This window comes from Sphaeramia orbicularis, chromosome 19 (genome assembly GCF_902148855.1).
Source record: "Sphaeramia orbicularis chromosome 19, fSphaOr1.1, whole genome shotgun sequence".
NCBI lineage: Eukaryota > Metazoa > Chordata > Actinopteri > Kurtiformes > Apogonidae > Sphaeramia > Sphaeramia orbicularis.
The window spans coordinates 37371202-37396425 of record NC_043975.1 but is presented as its reverse complement, the minus strand read 5'-3'; the positions used below and the strand labels follow the sequence as shown (position 1 = coordinate 37396425).

General features: G+C 37.9%; 1 long non-coding RNA gene across 1 annotated transcript; it reads right to left on the bottom strand.

Moving 5' to 3' along the window:
• Positions 1-366: 366 nt before the first annotated feature.
• Positions 367-24896, bottom strand: LOC115410326 (uncharacterized). The gene is made up of 4 exons (XR_003934080.1): positions 24886-24896; positions 10698-10703; positions 10622-10626; positions 367-496 (listed from the first exon to the last, which is right to left on the bottom strand). It is a non-coding gene; the product is annotated as an uncharacterized LOC115410326 (long non-coding RNA).
• Between the last annotated feature and the right edge of the window lie 328 nt (positions 24897-25224).

The following is a 25224-nucleotide window of genomic DNA, read 5'->3' as shown; positions in this document are numbered from 1 at the left end:
AATTCAGGTGTTTCTAACAGGGGTCAGGGCTATAAACCAATAATGACAAATATCATAATATAACTTTATATTGTGATAACTATCAAATTGATTATTAATATTGATGTTTATATGTCAAATCAGCATGAACAGGATATCTTATGAGCTGTAGCCATGTGCCCCAATATTTTTGTCCATATAGTTTATAAACATCAGTATTTGCTTAAAGTTTAATGGGAGATTTTTCTTCCTAAGTGCAATGTGAAGAATATAGATGGCTAGTTGTGGTAGAAAATTATTATTTACAGTACAGCACCAAAAATATTTTAGAAATTTAGAGGTAGAACACTTAAAATCAAGGTTATGGATAAAAAAAAAAATTAAAAAAAATGTAAAAATTAATGTTGAGAGAAATTAAATAAAAACCATCTCTGAGGCATTTTGGAAGCAGCGATAACAATTTAAAGAAAAGTAACCAATGCATTGATATTTATCACAGTATAAAACTATATTATTACTTTTGTCATTATTGGGTTTTATCCCCAACCCCTGTTAGAAAAGAAACACCTGAATTCAACATGTCCCAATACTTTTGTCCATTTGTGTATGAGTTTGGCAATTATGCTATTAGGCAAATGATAAGTTTCATCTACATTTATATTTCGTCTCTTGATTTGGACTGAGAGAAGAGAGCTGCAGAAGGACGGTGTGTGTTTTCATAATTCATAAAGAAAACCATAATTAAATATGATCATAATTTACTTTAAAGTAAAAGTTCCACCACAACAATTATTCGCCCTATTCTGCGAGAGACTCAGTGACAGCCCGACTTGAATCAGCATCTCTGTGATTTGGAATCCTTTAGACTGTTCTTTTTTCTCTATGCCTTTATTTTGTTACCAGCTATTGTGAATTTAGGTTTTAGAGACATTTTTGGTGCAACGAGGACCCATTCACAAAAAGTGAGGTCAAACCTAACAGAGGAGCAACATCTCAAAAGATGATAAAATGCATGACATTTATGGACTACAGTTATAACACTCTTCTATCTTTCAGTTACTACAGTTATTACGAAATAGTAATGGTAATGTCAGTGCATCAGAGTTAAACACAGAGTTCACTTATCATGTGTAAATGTGTAACATGGAACTACTGCTGAAATGATTAACCCACTTAAATCAATAAAAAAAAAATAATTTGACTACAATTTTCCTAAACTGAAATTTTGTTTCTTTAGCATTGATTCCACTGTTGTTTCACACAGATGCTTATTGTAACACACATGATCACCACAAACTTGTATGTTAGCTATATCTTAAGTTGTTAGTAAGTTCATAAGATTTGTTGAAGACTGCAGGGCACATACTGACTGATACCCTTATACTCATATACCCTTATATACCCTGATTCTGGAATAAAGGACAAGTTTGTCATTTTCCGACATATCTCTTTCACATAAATACTATTTTTTTTGCCTATTCAAATAATTATTTAATCAAATTGCGTCGAATAGAAAAAAATTGATAGATTAATCAATTACAAAAATAATCAGTGGCTGCAGCTATACATGGAATTCACAAGACGAGCTAATTTCTAAATCACATGAGGCTGTCAGGATACACTACCCCTGTGTAAGTAAGGCTTTGCATGTCAGTTTAACACAAACTGCTGTAAACTGCCCCCTAGAATCTGCAAATGTCATTCAAATAATTCTTACCATAGTTGGAGGTTGGAAAAATGGAATATTACTTTTTCTGGTTGGATTTTTTTTTTCATAATGAAAGAATAAGCAGATTTTCACAAAAAATAAAGTGGAATCTTTTTGTGTGGTAAGGGTGCTTTAACGTGTATTATTATTCTGTTATTTCCACTTGTGGTTACAGTTACAACTGTACGGGAAAAGTCACGCATGCATGGATTGTAACTGTTATGTATCCTGTGTCTGTTGCCAAAACAGCAGACTTTGGGAGCCAAATATTCCCGTTGTTCTCCGAAGTTGTCAACTGCTGACAGTTATGCTCTCCCCCACCAACACCACCACATCCTCTGAGACATGCATATCGCCACTCAGCTGCCTGGTTTACCCACAATCCTGGCTTTAGCATGAAATGCAACACTGCCGAGATCAATAAAACACTCACATGCTGAAATAAATGTCGATTTCTTAGCATATTTCTGACCCATTCCCCCGAATATAGCAGTATGACACATAAATGCAGGTCTAAAAGATATGTTTGTGACACACATGCATTCACACACACTTGCACACACACACACTTACACACACACACACACACACACAGAAGTGCTGGTGAGTGAATTTGATAACTACGGTGTCTATTACTAAACACTGTTGGTGGCACCAGCTTCTGTAATTCAAATGAGAAAAAAAACCTAGTGAACGCAGGCTTTGCGGTTTAACTGCTGCAAACAGTCTGATTGGACTGATTTCTGTGATTATTTAATGAGGAGGGGTAATCAAGACCAATTCTATTCTGGCTGTTGTTTTATTAAAATGATTCTTGTTTTAGATACATTTTCCTATGAAACCAAATAAATAAAACTGCCTTCATGAAATGTCTTTGGTCAAATGTGCAGCAGTTTGTTTGTTTTTTTTTATAATACATATTACAGGCAGAGTGTGTTGTTCATTCACCAAATAATCCAACAGGATCCAACAGGAACAGTCATTCAATTATTCAGATGCATCCATGGCACATAAGAGGGTGTAAACACCTGATGGTTGGGCTCCATTACAATTAAAAAGCAATATCTCAACAACCATTTGAGAGACTATGATGAGGAAAATGATGTGCCCAAAGGTCAAGATCACTGTGACCTCATGTCTGTTCATTCTAAAGAAATATTCACTTGGACTCAAAGATGAACTGGTTAGATATTGTTTCCACAAAGGTCAACGGTCAAAGTTCTTGTGACTTCACAGAACACATTTTTTACCCATAATTGCTTCAAACTGAGAGAACTGGGTGAACAGATTATGATGCAGATTGGCAGAAACATCTGATTAAATTTTCAGTTCTTGTTTAAAGCTGCTCTCATTTATGACAATGTCAAACCACAGCAGAGACTTAACACAAAACAAATAGACAATGACGGCAGAGCCTCACCCTCTTTAGATCCTCCACATAGACTAATCCCACTGTGCTGAATTCCCACTGGGATAGTATTGAGCAGGTAACTGAGGAAAATCAATCCTATTTACAAAAAAAAAAAAAAAGAGGATCCAAATTTACTTCCTGATCTGCCCCATCTTTGAAGAGGACCAAGATATAGTAGAGATTTACTTTTTGTAAAACTTTCAAGTCAAAGCAAAAACCTGAACTGGCCTTCAACTTCCTCATACATTTTCTTTAGCCGTCCCACATAGGTTTCCACCACCCACCTTCCAATACCTAACAGGAAAAAGTCAACACATATATGCAACTTTTAAAACAGTTATTTCAGTATTGTTCTTCTGTAAAGATTTATTTATGGAACTGTGCTTTTTGATATTCAGTAGAGAAAGACAGGAAATGAGGGGGAAGAGAGAATAGGTGAATGACAAGCAGCATCAAACCCCTTCCTTTAAAATATGGCCTTGGTCTATGTGGAATACACTCTGATAGATGAGCCACGGTGATACCCATTTCAACATCTCATTTGTCTCTAGAATTAGCGCTAAAAGATGTCAGAAGCATAGACACAAACACCAATCAACCATAACATTCTGACCAGTGACAGGAGACGTTGTAATAATATTGATTATTTCGTTATGTGAGACCTTTTATCGGGTTATATACAGTATATTACACAGCAGGTGAACATTTAGCTCTGATCTGTTGGGAGTAACAAAATGAGCAAAGGAGTGACTTTGATGAAGACGATATAATGGTGATGACTGGGTCAGAGCATCTCCACTGCTGTGGGTCTTATTGGGTGTTCCTGGTCTGCAGTGGGTAGTCCAGTGTTTTTCAACCTTGGGGTCAGGACCCCATGTGGGGTCGCCAGGAATTCAAATGGGGTCGCCAGAAATTTTTTGAGATTGATAAAAAAATATATATATATATATATGCTGAGGTGAGACAGTCACAACACATATAAGACATGACAAACTGGAGCTGAAACTGAAGCACTATGGTACTGTTTGTCTTTCAAATGTTTATTGTGACCGGTTTAAGACGCTGCAGCTGCTTCATAATTCATAGTTTGAGTTCTTGTTTGTTCAGTATTAATTGTCAGCCTTGTAAATACAAGCTGGACTGACAGTACATATCCTGACCAAGGAAAATAAAATTCTCACTTTGTGCAGTAATCTCACCCTGGTTTTTCTGCCTCCGTCCATAATAATATATATCATATAGACTAAATGTTGTCTAAAATAATCTTAATTGCAACATAGTATAGCAAACTAATACATGATCAAAAACAAATTAATCTGAGCAAAAAAAAAAAAAAGTCTCTGTGTTGAATTTCTGGGGTTGCCAGAAATTTGTGATGCTAAAATAGGGTCACGAGCCCAAAAAGGTTAGGAACCACTGGGTTAGTCAGTCAGTCATCTTCTGAACTGCTTTATTGTCGAGCCTATCTCAGCTACCTATGGGAAAAGGTGGAGTACACCCTGAATGTGTCACCAGTTCATCGCAGGGCTGACATAGAAAAATGAACCAGTCACTTTCACATTCACACCTATGCAGTTAAGCGTAAACAACTACCCTATTGCATGTTTGGATGCTAGGAGGAAGCTGTAGTCGGAGAGAAACCACACAAACATGGGAAGAACATGCAAACTTGGTCTTGGTATTGGAATCAAACCCAAGACCCTATTGCTGTGAGGTGACAGTGCTCACCACCATGCAGTGGTAAATACCAACCAAAAATGGATTAGGAAAGACATCCCAATCTCCAGTGAGTTGAACATCTGTGGGAGTTGCTGGACAAATGAATCCAATCCATGAAGGTCCACCTCTCTACTTCAGGGACTTCAGGGATCTGCTGCTAACCTCTTGGTCCTGATACCACAGCACACCTTCAGTAGTCTGGTGGAGTCTAGGCCTTGGGTCAGAGCCGTTTTGATAGAAAAAGGGGGAACCTACACTACAGTAGACAGGTGGTAATAATGTTCTGCTCCAATAGATGCTGGATTGGTTGATATCTGGTTGTTCTTTAGATACTTTTGGGAGGTACTAACCACTTACATGGGAATGAACAACATCTGAGATTTTCTGATCCAGTTATTTGGTCATGACAATTTCTCCCTCGTCAGAGTTGCTCAGTTCCCTACTCTTGACCATTTTGCTGCTGAAACACATCACATTACTTGCTACCAAGTACACCGTTGTTCACTTACACTTTACCTATCAAGAATAAATCACAATGTCACAATAATGTCATGAGAAGAGGTAAAAAAAATATTTTTTCCATCTTCATGGGCAGCAGTGTATACCCCACCCACTGACAGGTCTGATTATAAGGTGATCAAATGTAATCAAAATTAACATCACTTTGCCTATAAGTGTCTTTTCTATATATGTATATGTAGGTGCTGCATGGGCCACTGGGCCACATGACACTGCGTCCACCATACTGCCCATGTTCTAGTCTCAGAAACATTATTTGTACTATTTACAGCACAATTTTTACTATAAACCTAAGTATAAAAACAACTTCTTACAATTAGACACAGGTTTTAAACATTACAGTGTTCTTAATCCAGAAAAACCACCTCATCTCCAGTTACTTATATATGTTTATGATTCAATCCTGACCAGACCAATGTGCCATCTATTATAGACATATAGTATGTACGTGCTATGGTCAAAAGTCTTATAGTGGCCTGTTAGGACCCAGCAGTTGAATCACCAGAAGTGCATTTGTCTCTGCTGATAAAACTCTGATCCATGCAGACATGACCTCTGCAACTGCATACTTTATAGTTCATCACAGGGAGTCCTACATTAGGGAGCGAATACTGGATGTACCACTCTGTTCATTTTCAGATTATTTACCAAAACTCATCTTTTCAGAACTGGTGCATCTTTGTGTGATTGATATTGTTTGTTAAATGTGTGATTGATGTTGTATGTGTCCTCTGTAACATGTCTTTGAGCTGAGGCGCTGTTAAGAGGGGGGGTAAACATGACAAATTCATGGGGTCTAGCAATCCTGGGGGGCCCATACAGCAGTAGAGTGTGCCTGGTGAGTTAGAGGAATAGTAAAGCGATTTCAGTTTTACTTCCACTATCTCCCCCTGCTCCGATATTCACAGACCACTATCCCCACACCCCCTCCTTCACGGACCGCTATCCCCACCCCCTCTTTTACATACCGCTACCCCCACACGCACACACACACCGACAGCTTGGTTGCAATGAGTTTTTTGTAGCAAGGGCCCAATGTGATTATGTTTCAGGGGGCCCAAAATTGGCAGTGGCACCCCAGTCTCTGAGTATTCTAAAAATCATTCTATTAATAAAATGTGCTATTATCATTACTATTACTACTGGATTTTCCTTCATTTCATTAACCACCCACAGGTGAATCATAGTGTACATTTATTGGCATATTTAGCAGTTAACGTGGGCACTATACGTAGAGAAATGCTTGGATAGGGGATGATATATCACTGTGCATGACGCAGACGTAATGACACAGCTCTGCTTATAGCTTTTTGGATTAAACGCCTTTCAGCTTTCATGCTTGAACAACCACTGAGTCACTGGCATTGATTTGCAAACTTATCGACAGCAGTACAAAAGGTCAATAAAAATCGTACATTCTGTTCCTTTAAATGAGATTTAACTGAAGCCAGGAAAATGTCCACTATTCACTGTTTGAGATTTGCCAGAGTTCAGAATATTCTGTCAGGTGTTTCCTGTTCAAGAAACCCAATAGTCAGATATGTGATCACATTCTGTCTCAGTTCATCCATTTTACTGTTTCGTTGAACGGCAGCCACACAACACAATTCAAACACACATACACAACAGACCTTGGCCTTCAAATAAGCATAATTCTAGTGGTCAACATGTAGGTGAAATTACTCACTGGTCTGTTTAACTGAGATATGTGAAGACCAGGAGTAGGGTTTTTGTAATCTTCAGCTTCTGTCTGTCTTTTCTTTTCCTCTCAAGTTATCTTTCTGTCCTTCCCTCCCTTTTCACATCCTGCCTTCCCTCTCTTGGCCATTTATGACAAACCTCTAGCTCCATCCCCACAATTACAAGGGCGTGAGCTAGTGTCAAAAGGCGAAAAGACTCAATAACTCATGCTATGATCTGACTGTCAACATGTTTCCCAGGCTGTTGGGTGGATAGTGCCTCTAAGGTAGAGTGTGCATCTACATTTAACAGACAGATGACGATGAAATGGAAGCAGCGTCTTGTTTAAATGACCACATATGACATTTTAAGTGTTTCCTTGATGCACAGATCCAATTGTCAAACTCTCTTGGGCTTCAAATATATTGATCTTCCACTGGCTTCAAGTAACATTTGTTCTTCTAATGATCATGTGAGTGGACATAGTAGTGAGTAAGCAGTAAGGTTTTTAAAAGGCAGAGGATGTTTGCCAAAGCCACAAATGTCCACTGACTTTAAAGGTCTGATGGACTGATTTTCCAATTTATCTTTGCAGTTTGCAAAGAAAACCTATTTGTGAGCACCTGTGGTAACTGATGTGTTCATTAAAAGTGACGGTAGATGCATTAAGCCTGTGACATCTGTTATTTGAAAGATAGACATGTGGAGATTGTGATAGCATACATGAAATATCACCATCATTATTGGGCAGCCAGCACATCTGACAGACGGCGCCCATCTCAAAATGGTCGTCGTTGTCTTATCTGGGCAGTGGCAGATTGAAATGTTAATGAGGCCTTTTGATCAACAGCAGCCACGTCTGTCAGGCTAGCCTTTAAACTGATCGGTTTGTTTGTCCAAAGGATGAAAAAATCAGGCCAAGGCTGACCTCTTAGTTGAATTAAGAGATACAAATAGTTTTGTCCGTTGCTGCCAGCGGTTGGTTCCTCACCTCCTACTGTGGGCACGTATTGATTTGGTCTTGAGAAACAAGACAGAGAGAGAGTCTTTGATAGGAAAGAGGGATTTGTTCAAGAAATCCCAAGTGGAGATGAGTTTCAAAGAAGAAAAAAATTGGCAACATCAGCAGGCAAAGAGCGACAGCAGGGAGGTTTAAGCCTGGAAGAGGAGCAGAACAGAGCAGAACTGCCAAGAAAGAAAAAGGAGGACATGCAGAAGGGAGGAATGAATATATTCATCTGGATTTCAGAAGGAACAGAACGGATCTTTGATGTTGCTCATTCTCAACAGTGACAATGAAGAGTGTAACTTCATTATGACTGACAATAGTGACAGAGATGAATGGTCCTAGCGCCGAGTTATCATCAAGCACTGAAAGCATCACTGAGAGCATCCGCTGCACAGTGTTAATAAGAATCCTGATTACAAAGTGGTTCCCCAGAGAGTCATTTGTCAGCCAATTTTCCATATTTCCCACAATCTGCATTATGCATTTGTATACCTTCCATTCATCTGACAGTTCACATAATTCTAACACGTCAGTCTGGACTTCATCCCTATTTCCTAAAGTAGTTTGGTTTGTGCTTCACAGAGGTGTAAAGCTCAGGTCACATCCACTGACAGAAAAAAAAGTTGCCTATTTTCCTCTTCATTCATACATACATTCATTTTCTGAACCACTTAATCCTCGAGAGGGTCTCGGGGGTGCTAGAGTGTACCCCAGCTACATGGATGTAGTGCCAGTTCATCGCAGAGCTTCTATTTTCCTCTTCCATTATGAAATCATTACCACATATGCATACATTTGTAAATTTCAGTGATTTATTTCAGTCTCTGTACACATGTCACCTGATGCATGTCCATCCCAGAGGAGGGAGATCTCTTTTCTTGCTTTTCCTCAAGATTCTTTTTTTTTTTACCCATGAGTGTTTTTATGGCAAACTTTCCTTATACAAACTGATGGAGTTGAGGTTATGATATACTGTGCAGATTGTAGTTATATTCCCCCAGATTCGGGGCTATTTAAATAAAACAGACTTTACAAGATTCTTTTTATGCCACTTCCAGCTGGTGTTGAACCTATCTTTGAATCAATGATGAAAAGGAACATCTGCAGCCTTTAAAAAAAATCAATTACTCCATTTAGAAACTGAGAAAAGGAGTCTTCTCCCTTTTCTCTTATGTCACCAGTGGCAAAGATTGTGCTGACAGAAATTAATGAGAGACCATTTAACATGACATCATTTTTATAGTTGCCTGATGAGAATTCAATTCAATGATGTTAATGATGTCTGGATTCAGTAAGTTTTGAGAGATCATATAGGGAATGACAATAATAAAAACTTTGTAATACATAATTAAATCAGCTTAAAAAGAATGAAATTTTCAATAAAAAATAGTAACTGGTTGGCAAGATCTTCAATTTAAGTAATAATATGTAAGTCAATTTAAATATGGTGCAACATTAATTATTCTATTAATACAATTGTACATTTTCAGTTGTATTCAATCTTACTATACTGTTGTTGGGAAAAAAAATGGTGCATGTATCATTTTGAATGACATGAAGCAAGTTTTTAAAAGAGTCCATCTAGCTGATTGTTATGATATAGACACATTTTAAAACATACAGTACTGTGCAAACATTTAAGGCCACAAGTAGGTTTGTTGTTTCAAAGTATAATGATATATTATAATGTACAAACATATTTGTCAGTGGCTGTAACAAGATACAACTGAAATATAGTGAAATAGGACAAAGTATACAGCATTTATTGTGACCTTCCTTTGGACTCAACTAGTGGTGTAGTTCAGGGTATGCGGTGGTATATGGAGTATACCTACTTATTTTTCAGTCAGCATTGGGTATACCCACTTCTAAATCCCCCTAATGTGGACCATTCTGTAGTATCTGAGCCAAACTGCCCATGTTTTCCCTTAGGATGGTGAAGCCATGACCCGCCCTACTCTGCCTCTAATTGGCTTGTACTTGGTACCTTCACTGATTAGATTGGTTCACTTTAGGCATGAGGACTGATGAGCCAATCAGAGGCAGAGTAGGGTGGGTCATGCCGAGGAAAATATTGCTAACTTAGGACCAGAGCCTCGGCTCTGCTTGTGCTGACCACCTCTGGAACCTGATTGGCCCCCTCTGGTGCCAGTGCTACACCAGTTGATTGACAGGTCACTGCACATCTCATTGAAAGATGTGCGGTTATTTGAAATGCAAACAAGAATAAACGTCTTTCAAATGAGTGACACATAACAAGAGAACCTACTTCTATGGAATACATAATTCTGAGGTAAGTTTTAAGGTGGTTTCTAAATGAGTCAGTTTTAAACTACTGGACATATGACTGCACATTTACAGAAGAAGAGATTTTGTTGCCAGTAGTTAAACTGTGTGAGTAGGCTAACGTTATGAAACGCTAATGTTATCCTATGTTTGCCTCATGTTGAATACATTTGACATTCATGCAGCTGCTTGTGTGACCAGTAATATCAACAAACTGCTCCTGATCAAGTCATAATTTTATAATAGTGAGCAAATACTACTGATGGATTTTTGGGTAAACTAAATAAAGTAGTCTTACAGTACACGTCACTGTTTCTAAAATGGCGTTTGGACTGGACAACTAAAAAAAATAAATAAAATAAAAAGGTCAAGAATTTAGAGTATACCCATGTCTCCAGGGACCACTACACCGCTGTCTTGAACTGTTCTTAACAGACATTATGAGATGTACGCAGTGGTGTAGTCCAGCCCTTGTTTGAGGATATCCATACATTACTTTTTTCATGTGATTTTTTTTCTTTCTGTCTCTGCTGGGTGAGTAAGTAGGACTTATGTTGGATTAATGATTACACCTTATACTGCTTTATGATTAGAGAATAACTCAGAGACCTTCCCCTTAACAATTTCACTAATAGTATACTACATGAAAGTATAAATTATTGAAGCCTCTGAGCAATAGGACAAAGACCTAATCAGTACAAAAAAGAAATAATATCAAAATTGCTGCCATTGAAAAACATTTTTTATGTAATGTCTTTTTTTGGTGCTATAAGGACAGGGGTCACAATTAACATAACCACTTCAAGTGGTCCGGTACTGCACAGCCAACATCATTCGATCATTGTTCCAACATGAGATATACAATGTCTCATTTATCTCGCTACACTCAGAGATGGTCTCTGGAGGCTTAATAGCTGCAATTAGCAAAAGAGTTGTTGTGCAGCTCAACTATCTATGGCACACATGACACCCAGACCCTCCTCCACACACACACACACACACACACACACACACACACACACACGCACCCACACACACACACACACACACACACACACACACACACACACACACACACACACACACACACACAGTGGGGCAGAAAAACCTGTCAAGTGGGAATTGTAGCCCTGGTGTGTTGAGCAAGACTAAGATGGAGGGAGAGACAGACCCAGCAGGCAAAGGCAGAGTTTCTTGTGCATTTGCTAATAATGTTGGGCTGTGGGTGCCAGGCTTGATTTTATTGGTTGTCAGGATGAGGACCACTGGGCCAGGATTAGCACTGGGGATAGTGTGATGGAGGGAAAAACTCACTATGAATTAAAGTCGCTCTTAATAAGGCCCCTTTTTTGTTTTTAATTTCACTAAAAGTCCCTCTACTAGCAGTATTTAAACCACTTCATCCGTTTAAATGTAATCTCTGCCCTGGTGGATAAACAATTGACTTGTGTGATGGCTGCTGGTAAGCTTCATTTGTTAATCCTCATTTTACTAAGTGTTTCTAATACACAGTTAAGAAAATTGACAACTCTGGACAGGAATGAGGGCTGTAATGTAATCCGATTACCGGAGCAATCGCCAGGGCTTTTTAGTGATCAGGACAGCCCATTCCAAGTTTTTGCATGATTGGTTTGTTGATTCATCATTTTGTTTGTTACACTGACTAATAGTGGTGGTGGGGATGAATTGCCCTCATCCCTGTTATATATCACTTAATGGTAAATCTGTTGTGTAAAGGAATACTTTGACATTTTCAGATGTACAGCTTTTCTACCAAGGAGGTTTCCTTGTCTGTATGTAAATGTCCCAAAATTTAATATGTTGGGAAGGCGCACTATGAAGCAAAATAGTTAATTCACCCCAGATCCATTAAAAAAACAGGCCTGTTAAAAAAAATGCAAAGTTAAATGTATTGATAACTTTTACAATGAAGGGAGAAAAAAGTTGAAGATCCCTATAAAACACTAAATGTTTGTACTTTGTTCCACTTAAATAACAGGTCCAACAATTATTTGTCCCTGTTAGAATTGTGCCAACATTTTCATTTTCATACGTGATGTTTGTCAATTTAAAAGATAATATTACAAGTTAAGAAAGTCACAGTTTGTGGTAAAGATAGTAAATAAAAATCTAGCTATATGTGAAACGGCTCAGTGGACTGCATCTTTCCTTGAATGTAACACATCCCACTAACACCAACATGGCCGTTACTTTGGCACGTTTCTCCTCTTTCTTTATGAGTCGGGTGAAAAAAGTATTTAAAAAAGCAAAAATCATCATAAGTATGTTCATGTGAGCGACATCTTCAGTGACTCTGAACAGACTGTGAAGAGAGTGTCATCTTTCGATTTATGTATTTTCTGACTTATGTATCTTGTGCATTTTCTGTCTGACACTTCAACAGTTTTACCACAAACTGTAACTGTCTCGACCCTTTAAATTGACAAGCATAATACCTACGTTTACTCATCATATATGTGTGAATGACTTTTTTTTTTTTTTTTCAAAATAAGGTTTCATGATGGCACTTCACCTCTCCATTACAGGGATGAAAAAAGGACAAAGATGTGATTTGATTTCAAAATTCACTGATAGAAAAACATATTTTCCTAGTCAGAGCTAGTAGATACAACATCTATACTGAACTTTTTCTGACCACTTTTGGAAAACAGAAACCAAAATATATTTATTGATCATATTTTCTATCAACTATAGACTGCTGGGCTGTCTCTCTTGTCATTGCCATCCACGTCCTCCACACAACTAAAAAGACAGTTGCACTACCTCTTTTTCCATCACTTTTCCTATTCTTGTTATTCATATTCTAATCAAAAAGAATAGTGATGAATAAAAGCTTAACCGTTTGCTTTATAAATTTAGCATCTGTCATATCTGACCATGAAAAATATAAAAAATTGAACTCTTCCAGAAGCCATAGTATATTTTGGATACTAGGAAATTCATATTTTGTCACTGTCACGGTTTATCTTGATGCCATTATGAGTGAATAGTTGTTATTGTGTTTTAATGTTCATTGTGTATCATGTATGTGTTTTATGTTGTTTGGACTTTGTATGGCTGCTACCTTGGCCAGGTCTCCCTTGTAAAAGAAAGATGAAATAAATAAATAAATACATTTTCCAACATAACTCGTTATGTCTAAAGATTTTTCTTTTATGCATGTTGTGTAAAAGTATTATGCACTGATGTTCTCACTCTGTTTTGTTTATTCTTAAAGTGAACAAGACTAATGCAATAGATCCACAAAAGAGCTAGACCAGTATTGTTTTTTCCGGTCTCCAGTGCAATACATCTTTGTCCCTAAATGCATTATAGGATTGTACAAAAATCTCTATTTGTCTCAGTCTAAGCTGCTGCTCTCTCTCTGTGAGGACAGCTGTCAAGGTCTTACATAAAGAAGAAGGATGAGGTGATAAGGAGGAGAGGAAAGGATGATAAGGAAGGACTATGGAGAAGGACGAGGATGAGTGGCTGACGTCCACTCTCTCTGAAACCTCTGCCTTTTCTATATGCGGTACCTGAAAGAGCAAGTAGGAGCTGATAGGGGAAAAGATGGAGAGTTAGCAAAGGAAAAATAAAAATAATGAAGGTGACAGTAATAGTGACAGAGAAGGAGAGCTGGTTTAATTGCTTCAACACCCTTACCAGCTGGTTTTAAAACAGGAGGAGGACGAGGAGGAGGAGGAGGAGGAGGAGGAAGAGGAGGAGAAAGTGAGTGGCTGATGAGGACAGAACAAGGCCTAGTAATCTTCCAGAGAAGCTCCTATTATCTGCCAGGCTGTCTCAGTGCACAGAGCCTGATCCCCGGGGTACAGCTTGTGCCTTTCTACAGACAGACACAAAAGCGAACAGGTGAAAATACAACCACTACCCAGGGTTATTATGGATAATGGAAACTGACACTACAATTAAAACAGAGAAAATGTAATTGTATTAAAGAGGAACTATGTCAGATGGATTGGATTTTACTGGTCAAGATGTAGATGTCAACCAATTAAAAAGCTCCTGACTCTGTTTTATCTATTCATGCTTTTTGGTTAACCATTTATAGACAAGTGACTATTTTTGGTCATTTCCGCACACATTACAAGACAGTGACAGCAACCGACATAGTGAGAACAGTGAGGCAACAATGTCAGGTCCAATGTGGTCTACAGGGTCTGTAAGGTCCACCTCTGCATGAACAGTGAGTGTACCTGCTTTGTTAGGTACCATGAAGTAATGGTACTAATGTAAGGAATGATGTTCAAAGGGAGAATGTGGATGCTGACAGGTGTCTCTAAAATGCATGTTCCTAGCACCTTACATGTGTATTTCTTGTATCTTTTATATTTACTTCTTGGATTGTAATTTTTTTTGCCACATATGGGCAAGGAACCAAACATGGTACCTTCACTGACCTTGATTTTCTGTGATGACAATAAAACAGTCTGATTAGGTTTATACTGTCTACTGAACTTATACAAATTCCTTTTTACTTTTTTGTCAGACGGATGGAAAAAAGTTATTTCTCTTACCTTGACATGTTTCGGCTACAACCTGTAGCCTTCGTCAAAGGGGATACTGTCCTCCTGTGGGATGCCAGGCAGCAGGGGGCATAATCATCCCCTGTTGCCTGGCAAACCAGGATAAAACAGCTGACAATGACGCGTCACAGTAACATCAAGTGTCCCTTCTGAGGAAGGTTGCAGGTCAAAACCGAAACATGCCAAGGTAAAAGAATTAACTTTTTTCCATCTGTCTGACAAAAAAGGAAAAAAAATGTATAACAATACAACATTTTGAAAATTTTCACAAAAGTAATAAAGTCTTGTTAGGTCCTCAATAACACAATAAGGTTGTCATTTTGAATTTCATGGTGTTTCTATAAAGGGTTAATGGGATAAGAACTGTCAAGAAATTTGATATGAGCCAGTGAAGAAATGTGTCAGTGACCCACTCCCTCTGAACATATCATTTTAATGTAATAAAAACACAACAATTGAAACAACAAAAATGAAAGCATAATTATAAATAGTAAATCCTGCTAAGTACTGCAATAATCATGTCTTTGAATGACAGTTTTAGTCATCATTCTATTATTTGTGCCAGAGGGGGGGGTTTAAGTATGAGTTCGGTCCAACTTAAGTCAGAATTTTTAGGACTTGAGCAAAGGTTTGAGTTAGACTTGGTATTCACCTTAGTATTCAGAATCTCAGTGAGATGTCATGTTTGATGTTTGATCACAACTGACTGATAGATCCATACTGTTAAATGACCTAGTTTGCTGCATATAAACAATAGAAACATGCATGTGTCTTTCAAAAATGACAGAAAATTACATTTTGACAGGCATTGTATGATTCATGTTAAACAGTCCTTCAAGATAAAAATGCATTCATTGTTTTTTTTCTTTGACAAGTAGCAGGTACATTCTGATCCCATTTATACAGTAGCTGGCATTAAATGTACTGTGTATCCACACAAGTTATTCATATCAGGAAAAATACACATTAAAGCGAACTGTTTTTTTTTATTGAAGGGAGTCTGGTTCACATCATGTACGTATAAATGCAAACCATGTTTTCATCTAGACCATGTTCCGTACCTATAAAGAGTTTCTTATTCTATACTCTTTAGGTTACACATCATCATTCCCCTCTGGCCTGTAAATAATGCTGTGTACTCACTCATGCCTGCTCACACCACAAGTTGACTAAAGTGGTGAAAATTAAAAGGAAGAAATGGAAGATTTGCATGTTCATGGAACCATCAAAAATAATATGCTTCATAGTATTATGTGATGACAGCGCTGTCAAAGCAAAACTGGATAGTCCTCACTGAAGACTGTGTTTATAAAGACATTTAAAAACACACAGAAGAGCAGACGACCTTGTTCTAATCTCAATGCATATTAAAACAGGTAGCACATGATATAGCTAGAGGAATGTAAAGAAAACCAGAATGAGATGCTTTCTAATTAATCTTAAGGCAGAGCAAAACACTTTTGCTTTTGCAACACCAAATACAAATTCCAGGTGTAAACAACTCTGACTGGATTGTTTATTATCATACCACACATCCAATATAAGCCCCTTTTACACAGTACTTCTGTTACAGGAATGCTTCAGCTTTATTCCGGAACGACATCTGTGTAAATGAAATGGTGGGGTCATTTGGTTCCACATTTATCGTGGCTTTGTAACGCCTCTGAAGGTGGTAACAGAGCTGTGATAAATGTGGACTCATGATTCCGGAATATGATGTAAAAGGAACAACTCTCGTTCCGCAACCAAGGTGTGACGTTTTGATGACGTATTGCATGTGTGACCCCCACACAGGGGGAATTTAAATAGCGCAGGCTGTGGACAGTAAACAAACAAATCAACACAACCAGAAAGTGGAGAGACGCTGAGATCCTCGACCTGTTGTCACTTCAGGTGGAGGGCTCTATCCATACTAACAATTGTGGAACGGTGAAAGATGGGCCGAGAGATTATCCAACACCACTATGCTCGGGGTATTTCTGATGTGCGATTATCTGTCACACTATACGCTGTGCTGCATCACCGCCCCTTTGATTCCATAATGCAGATCTGCTGTGTAAAAGTCCAGCCTGTCCCACCTCTGTTACTCCTTTGGCTTGGCTGTGGAAATCGGTCAATGGTAGAAAAAAGGTGGGATCACCATCTCACCTTTATTCCCGGATCTCTGTGTAAAAGTGGCTATAGATACAGATGTTATATTTGAATACTAGGTGTAAATGGGGTCTTTAATCTAAGTTGAGATACTACTTCCCACTTCCAGTTCCACTTCTGTTAATTCCTCTGTATTCAATATGCTTTAGTTCTGTGTCCCTAAGTGTATAAAGCAAATCCAGTTGTTAATTTTACCACTTTACATGATACTGAATAGCTGAGGAAGTGCAGGAAGTTCCTAAGTTCCAAGTCTTAACTGAAATAGAAAAAACATGTTTGTGCATTAACTATAATTTGTTCCCACTACATCTACAGAACCACTTCTTTTCCCCAAATATAAAATAAAGCTCTTATGAGTTGTTTCACATCTTCACATTTTGTGTTTCATTTGTCAGTTTTCTATCAGTGCTGTCCAGGTCAGGGGAAAGTAAATAATGTAATGATGATGAAGTCAATACACAGTTGAGCATGAAGTGAAATGACAGTTGTGGAGCTTCAACGGTATTTGAAACACTTAAAATGACTGCCTACAGCAGGTAAAAGATAAACTGAGTGCTCTAACAACTATATTTGATTTAAATGAATAAATAAATTTAGCTGCTTTTGAACCCATATTGGAGCCTCCTTTAAGAAAGAATTTATATTTCAGGAGCAGATGATTGACTCTTAAGAAATGAGTTTCATGGCACTGTGATCAAATATTGTTTTCAGTACATGGCAAATTAATAATAAAACCTAATTCATAGACTAAATATAAATAGAAAGTAATGAACACGCCAATACAAGAATGTCTCTGCTGCTAATGAAATGCAAACACTTGAGAGACAGACTGGTAGTATGAGTATGGAGACAGGTAGGCATACAGACGAATGGGCAGACAGGCAGGAGGGCAGGTCTGCTACGCTCAAGCACCCAATGTCCCCAAGCAGCTAGAGATATTACTGCTCCACTGAACAGCATAATGACAGTCTCTTCTACTTCACATGGGCCGGCCGATGTGAAAATCTACTCATAGGCATTCGTTGCTTCAATTTCATCAGGAGAATACACTGTGGTGGGAGCAAATATGGGAGTAAATGACTGCAGGGCCTAAAGAGTGGGGCTTTTTTTTTTTTTTGTGGCTAAGTAAACTGATGCGAGGGCAAGTGAGCTCAGTTGGATCTTTATGGAAGTAAATGAGAAGGAATTTTGCAGTTCCTTGTGTGGATTTCTGCTGCAGTGGAGATGCAGTTTGTGCGACTATGCAGCACAGATCTATCTTCAGATCCACACAGAGGTCCATGGGGAGCTATGATGGGAGGGAGAGGGGTCTTCTGGTGAGGTCTTTACGCACAAAACACACCCTGTCCTCGATTAAGACAGATGAACGCTTAGCTGTTGCTATGGTTACTTTGTCAAACCAGCTCAAAGGTTTGAATTATAGCTCTGGATTCTCACTGCATTCCATCTTAAGCTCACACAAACACACAAAGATGCACACACATATTTATTCCCCCTCTCACTCAGTCACTCTCCTCCTTTCTTCATCCAGATGATTCACAAGGAAATTATATCATCTGGCGCAATGATGCAGACTCTTGACTATGATAGCACATTTTATTTGGTCTGATAGGATGGCAATTAGCCACGTAATGGATGGGCAGCCTATCATACAAGGCTAATTAAACAAGCATTCACGGTACAGTAATTGGGTTTTTAGCTATGAGTGCCACCCCTCCAGTTTGGGTTAAGGTGCAGGCAGACAGGAAGACACTGATGGATTACAAAGTGCTGGATGACTATTTAAACTTTTTGGGATTTGTGCATCCTGTAAGTCTGTATTTATTAGGCTGATGATTATTAGTTTCCCTCTTAAATTGTAATAAGTAATAGCTTATTGATATTGATAGTATTTTCACTGTTATTACAGGAGCAATTTTTAATAATTTTACTTCAAAATACAAAAAAATACATATCATTAGTGTTCAGAAAAACAGTTCCGACATCATGCCAAAGATGTCAATGTACTGTATTGTATTGCAGAGATACTGTACCACATTTTACCACTAGAGTGAGTAGTCATTTTAGTTTCCATCTTAAACTGTAATAAGTAATGACTCTTATTATATTGAGCATTTTGATATTGATTGTGTTTTCACTGTTGTCAAAGGAGCAATTTCTTATAATTTTGCTTTAAAATATTAAAATATATAGGTAACATTAAAGTGTATAGAAAGAATAGTTCTGACATTATGCCAAAGGTGTCAATGTGCTGTATTGTATCACAGAGAAACTGTACCACGTTTTACCACTAGAGTGAGTAGTGAGCCACTTTAGTGTTGTGTATGGCAGTCTGTCCCAACCTCAGCCTCAGTCTGCTGGAGTCCAAACTTAAGGCTCTTCTCAATTCCACATTTTTCACCTCTTCAACTCCCTGATCCTCAGCTGGGACCTGGAACTTAACTTTGGCGTTTATTTTTGGCATCTTGAAGGTGTCGCAGATCCATAAAATGAATTTCATGAACTGAGGTTTGAGGACTGAGGAGGCAGACCTGAGTATTATGACTGAGGATACACCTGTGTTTCCTTAGCTTTTGCAGAGTTACGTTCAAACCTGTGATAAGTAAAGGAGGTGTAGCACAGATGTAGATTATACAAACCACTATTGTGAGTGTTCTTCAAACTGAAATGCGATTATCATTTAAAATGATCAAACATATGGTCAAACTTTTTTTTTAAATGTATGACATCCTTACATCATTATTGTCACATCACTAGTGAACTGATGTTGACATGAACACATTTGTTAGATTTTAGACTGAATAAAAAACAAACAAAAAAAAAAAAAAATACATTGTCATTAAATAAGACAGATGATGCAGCTGTTTAACCAACATTTATCTAAAAGGACTTTTCCAAGGGAAGGATGTTTCATCTGGTTGAATTCCAGTTGCCTCAGCTCCTCCACCTCCTCCATCTCTGCCATTAGAAACAATATTGGGATTCAAAGAAGAAGTGATAAATAGAAGTAAAATGAGAGTCTGTGTTGCTGGGTCCTTCACTCCCTGCAGACGCATCTCATGAGTCAACAAGTGAAGTTAAACTATGAACTTGCAACTATGCAACATTTCTTTTATACTGATTAGTTGGCCATATAGCCATAATTACTGTAGTTAAAAGACATTACATTAAGTTAGTATGCCTGCTAAATTCACCATTTGTTGAACTGCAGATCATACAGTTTGTCCACCAAACTGTGCCAGTTCTGACACTTCATAACCAAACTTGACTGCCGCTATAAAACAAACCATATGGGAACAAATTCCACACCAAGGTGTTTAAAGGTTTTACTGTGTCTTGTGTCTTATTCAAAACTGAGCTAAATGAGCTATAATGAATACTATAGTCTGATACAGCAAATGCAGATGTATGTAAGACAGCAGCATCGCCATCTGTCTGAGTTTCTGTTTGAAACAAGGACTTGATGATGTCATAATATAGATGTACTGTAAATAACCGTAACAAAGCATCGCATTTTGTGAGAATGAAATTTGTAACATTATTTCGGTGGTGGTCATAGGAGCTCTGGGTCCTTTCTGGTACATTACAACTCCCCATGTTGTCAGAAGGATTTTTTTTTTTTGGATCTCAAAACTGCATAAATCTTTTAAACAAGTTTTACACTGTCCAGTAATGTTACAGTTGAATTCTGTTGAAAAATATTGTTGGATTTCCAGCACTGAAAGCTGTTCTTATTCAGTGACAGGGTCTCCTGCCATAATGTGGTCAGCTGTTGCAGCAGAGCATGGCCAACTCAGTCTGCTAAGAGTAGAGGGTATTGATGGGATTGGCAGACAAGAAGACAAATTCAAAGGAAGAGAACCAATAAAAAATAATTCTCCAGACATGAGCACACAGTATGTGCACACACTGTCATCATGTTTTCAATTTATATGACAAAGTGTTATATACATTTATATGTACGTTCATACCATATATTAATATAGATCGAATAGATCTTCCACCAGAAAGATCCTGAAAAGTGAATGTATTGTAATGTGGAGACAGTGTATTGAAGTAGATCTAGTATCTCTGAGACAAATTTTTATTTTGAATAATACACATTATCTCATTAATTCACAGAATTTCACATTTTGACCCAAGACTATCTTGGAAAGTACAGACAACCAGCATTTTTGACTTAATTTTTCTTTATTAGTGACTCAAACTCAGTTAAGTTTCACTACTTCTATTCCGGAGGCTTTTTCCTTGTAGACCAGGGTAATACATAAAACGTGTTCTTAGCTCTCAATATAAGATATTCATTTTCTAACCATAGTGGGCTCACTATATGGAAAAAATCAGGGATTATTATTCTTGTTTCTAGTGTGTTTTAAAATGGATAACACCGTTCCATTTAGCTATGTAGTTTCTCTCCAGTGTGTAAAATAGGTCATAATACATTATCCAAAACCTCCATGCCACCCTGTTTGGTTTGCGTTATTTGCAGAAGCTTCCGTCCCTTACAGTAAACTTAGTGTTTACCTCTTATATGGTTTGTGCCCCAAGAGACCACTATGTACTTGTAAAATGACTGAAGAACTGTGAAATGAATCAATTAGGCTGTAACCACAGATAGGTAAATGTTACTCTTTTTTGCTTTGTTTGAATAAAAAGAAATTCTGCGTACATTGCCCGAAGGCCTTTATTTTTCATTTTCAAGATTGCATAGTGGCTATTGTGGTTTTTAAATTACAGTAGTTGCAGGATAGTGTGTTTTTTTTGTGCGGCACAGGCTCAAACTTTTAATGCACTATTCATTAATGTGCTTCTTCAGCAGATAGTGCAGTGAAGATAACCTCAGTCACTCACAGCTATATGCCTCCTCCTTTTGGGAGGGAACCGAAAAAGACAAGAAAGCAATTATATCTCTACCACCATACTCATTTTCAGGTAGTCTCTCTCTTTCTCTTTCTCTCTCTCCCTCTCTCTGTTCTCTGCGGCTGGTGACAAATGGAGGAAGAGGAGCAGGGCTGCAGGTGCTGATGGGATGTGTGAGGGTGGCGGCAGTAGGTGGGCGGTAGAGGGGGCGAGGCAGAGGGATATCATGCTTCATTTCAGCTCATGTTATGGTGGGGGGAGCAGCAGTGACCACAAGTGCTGGCAGTTTTTAGGCTTTTAGCTGCCATTCTTCACTCTTAAAATCAGAGTTAATGGTTACATTTTACAGTGATGTGGCAGCAGGTCATCCTCTACTTCCTGAGTAAATTTTTTTTTCTGATTCCACTGCCTACCTTTCATACCACCCGCTACTGACCTTTTAACTGAATTTTTCTATTCCCATAAATAAATCAATTAAAGTGGCTATTTGCCTAAATTCTCACTTGCCTTAATTCTTATTTCACACTGAAGTTCTTTGGTCACTGACAAAGTAGATTAACATTTCCAGAACCGACTGTGAGTAGTTTCTCTGTCAGTGAGTAGTATGAATGAAAACTGTCAAGGATATGAATCATGCAGATCATTGGAGGACTTTGTTTTAAATAGCTTGAATTGCAGGTTTCGGGTTAGGTTTAGTAACCAGTGAGTGCTGAGTTAACCCATAAGGCACATACCTCAAATCCTGCAAAATTAAATCAAATGAATCAGTGCGATTAAAGTTTACTTACTTTATTATCAGCCACTCTTTCTGCTCTCTGCATTTTACCTATTTTAATACGCACACAGTATCTAGCATTAGCACATTCAAAGCAGTGAGCTGCCATTGAAGGCCCTTGGGGACCAACTCCAGGTCTTCCAGGCCACTGACAAGAGAATTAATCTATATGTACCTGTTTTTAATGGCAGGGGAAAACCACACAGTACAGAGAGAATAGGCAAACTCAAAACAGAAAAACTCTGGTCTGACTGAGGATCAAATGTAGAACCTTGTAGGTGTGAGACATAAATGCTAACCACTACTTATTTATCTTCCAGTCTGCCTGTGATATGTTGGAAAAATGCTTTTCAGCTGCTGGTATCAGTCTGACTCACCTGGACTCAGCATGGTTTGGCTTGGTTAACCCTTTCATGCATGAATTATGAGAACCTTTGTCAATATGTTTTTCTTGAGTGTTTTTATTCCTCTTTAGGCATGAAAAAAAAATAACGCAATTGAATTTTTTTTATGAACCTATTTTTCGTGGTGTTACAAAAATGTCCACTCAGCTGGACACCATGTGTTTAACTTTTTAAGCAAAGAAACATGTATTATCAGAAAGTGATAAACTGTGTGAAAACTATGAAATAAAAACATTTTTAATGCTGCTAATCTGATGTTTTCTCACATTTTATCATACTCTAATATTAGTTATTACTCATTTCATGGCGATAATATCCTCCTGAGACCCAGGAATTTGACAATTTTAGCTTTTTTACATTAAAAATTGTCTTGATTGGAAACTGCATAATGCAACAGTTTTTTCACATACATTTTAAAAATTATTTTTATTTATTGGTTTATTTTTTTAATGAAATGTCCTTTGCAATGGACAGTATTTTTTTAAGTAAAACTGTCAAACTTTTGTCCCCTACAGAGGACAAAATGCATTGCTGGGTCTCAGGAGGATATGCAAAAAAAAAACACAAAACAACTTTCTGTTTCAGAAAACTGTTAATTACAGTTTAATAAGAATTAGCAATTAATTTACACTAAACCATGTTACTGCATATCAGGTTTATCAAAAGCAGCAAAGTTACAATAATTGTATGAATGTCAGTGTATTATGGGATGGTGCATAAGCATCCACTGTGTTGGCTGATATGGAACTAAAACAACAAAACCCATGAATATACAAGAGAACAGCTGTAGAATAACTGTCCACTGGAGTGACCACTGTGCATGAAAGGGTTAAGCTACCTGTCAGTCACATTTCCACTGCTGGTATAGTGCTCCCTCAGTACAGCTAGTCATCATGGCAATGGGGTGTAAAGTGTGGTGATGTCATCTTAAGTACAACTGCAGCTATGAATGAGGCAAAACAGTTGAGACTGAAAATTAACACTGCAAGTTATAACGCTTTAGATCCCTGGTCAATTTATCCAGATAGAGGGCACTTGAAAATTTGCATCCAATGTTTGCCCCAGTGGCACAGAGTATACCTGGATTTAATTCAGCAAATAGTTCAGATCAATCCATTGGATGATTATTGTGAGTTGCTTCCCATATCTTTCCCATTCATTTGCTAGAGAATATAAAGATTCATCTGTGTTTTAGTGGAAAAAAGTCATGTGGTCTGATGAATTCAGACTGACCCTATTCCAGAGTGAAGGTTGCATCACGGTAAGAAGAAAGATGGATGAAGTAATTACCTATCATGTCTAGTGCTTAAAGTACAAACCAGTGGGGGCAGTGTTTTGACCAAACTGAATGCACACAGTGAATACATACTGTAATCAAAGCTAATAAAATATGAGAGTGCAGGACCTTTTGTAGGTCAGGCTGTGCATATACTGATGCAGTGACAATTCTGCATCAACCAATCTGTGATCATGATTTTCCATCACATGTAGTAGTGCTTTGGCTCACTTGGAACCTCTACAGAAGTTATACTATAATAGTATCTAATAGAAGCTGGTGGCCCCTGCTCCCATGCAGTGGAAATGCCAAAAAAAACATATGGGGTTAAGGAAAGTTGAGCTTAAACCGTCAGTGGAGAAACGGGATAAGCCTACCATCGCATGGCTATTTCAGTCAGCAGCGTCCTCCCCCTTCTTTTCCGAGGATTTAGCTATTTTAATATCAGGATTCTCCTCCCCACATGTAAATGTTCTACTAAAACATATTTACCGAATGACACTCTTGGCAAAACAAAAGCTGAACACAAATTGCGCCATTTGTGATTGGTTTCAGAAATACAAAAAAAATGTTCAACTAGGCACTATAAGATGCAGATAGGTCTAGCTACTGAGATAAGCCATTCATTGGAAAAACAGCTGAATATTAGAGTATAATGATTGATACCAGTTATAGCTGTAGTGGTACATGGAACCACTATGACTTACAGCAGTGATAAGTCATAAGGATTATCATAATACCTTTCAAGGTCAGGTGTTGCAGTTTCTCATTATTATTTCACACATTTTGCATGAATGTTCACAGGGTTTTACAAACAGTGTAATACCTTTCTCAATATTGACTCTTACAATTCCCAGGCTGCTCATTTTGTGGAAGAATGTCATCTAGTCAAAGATTCCC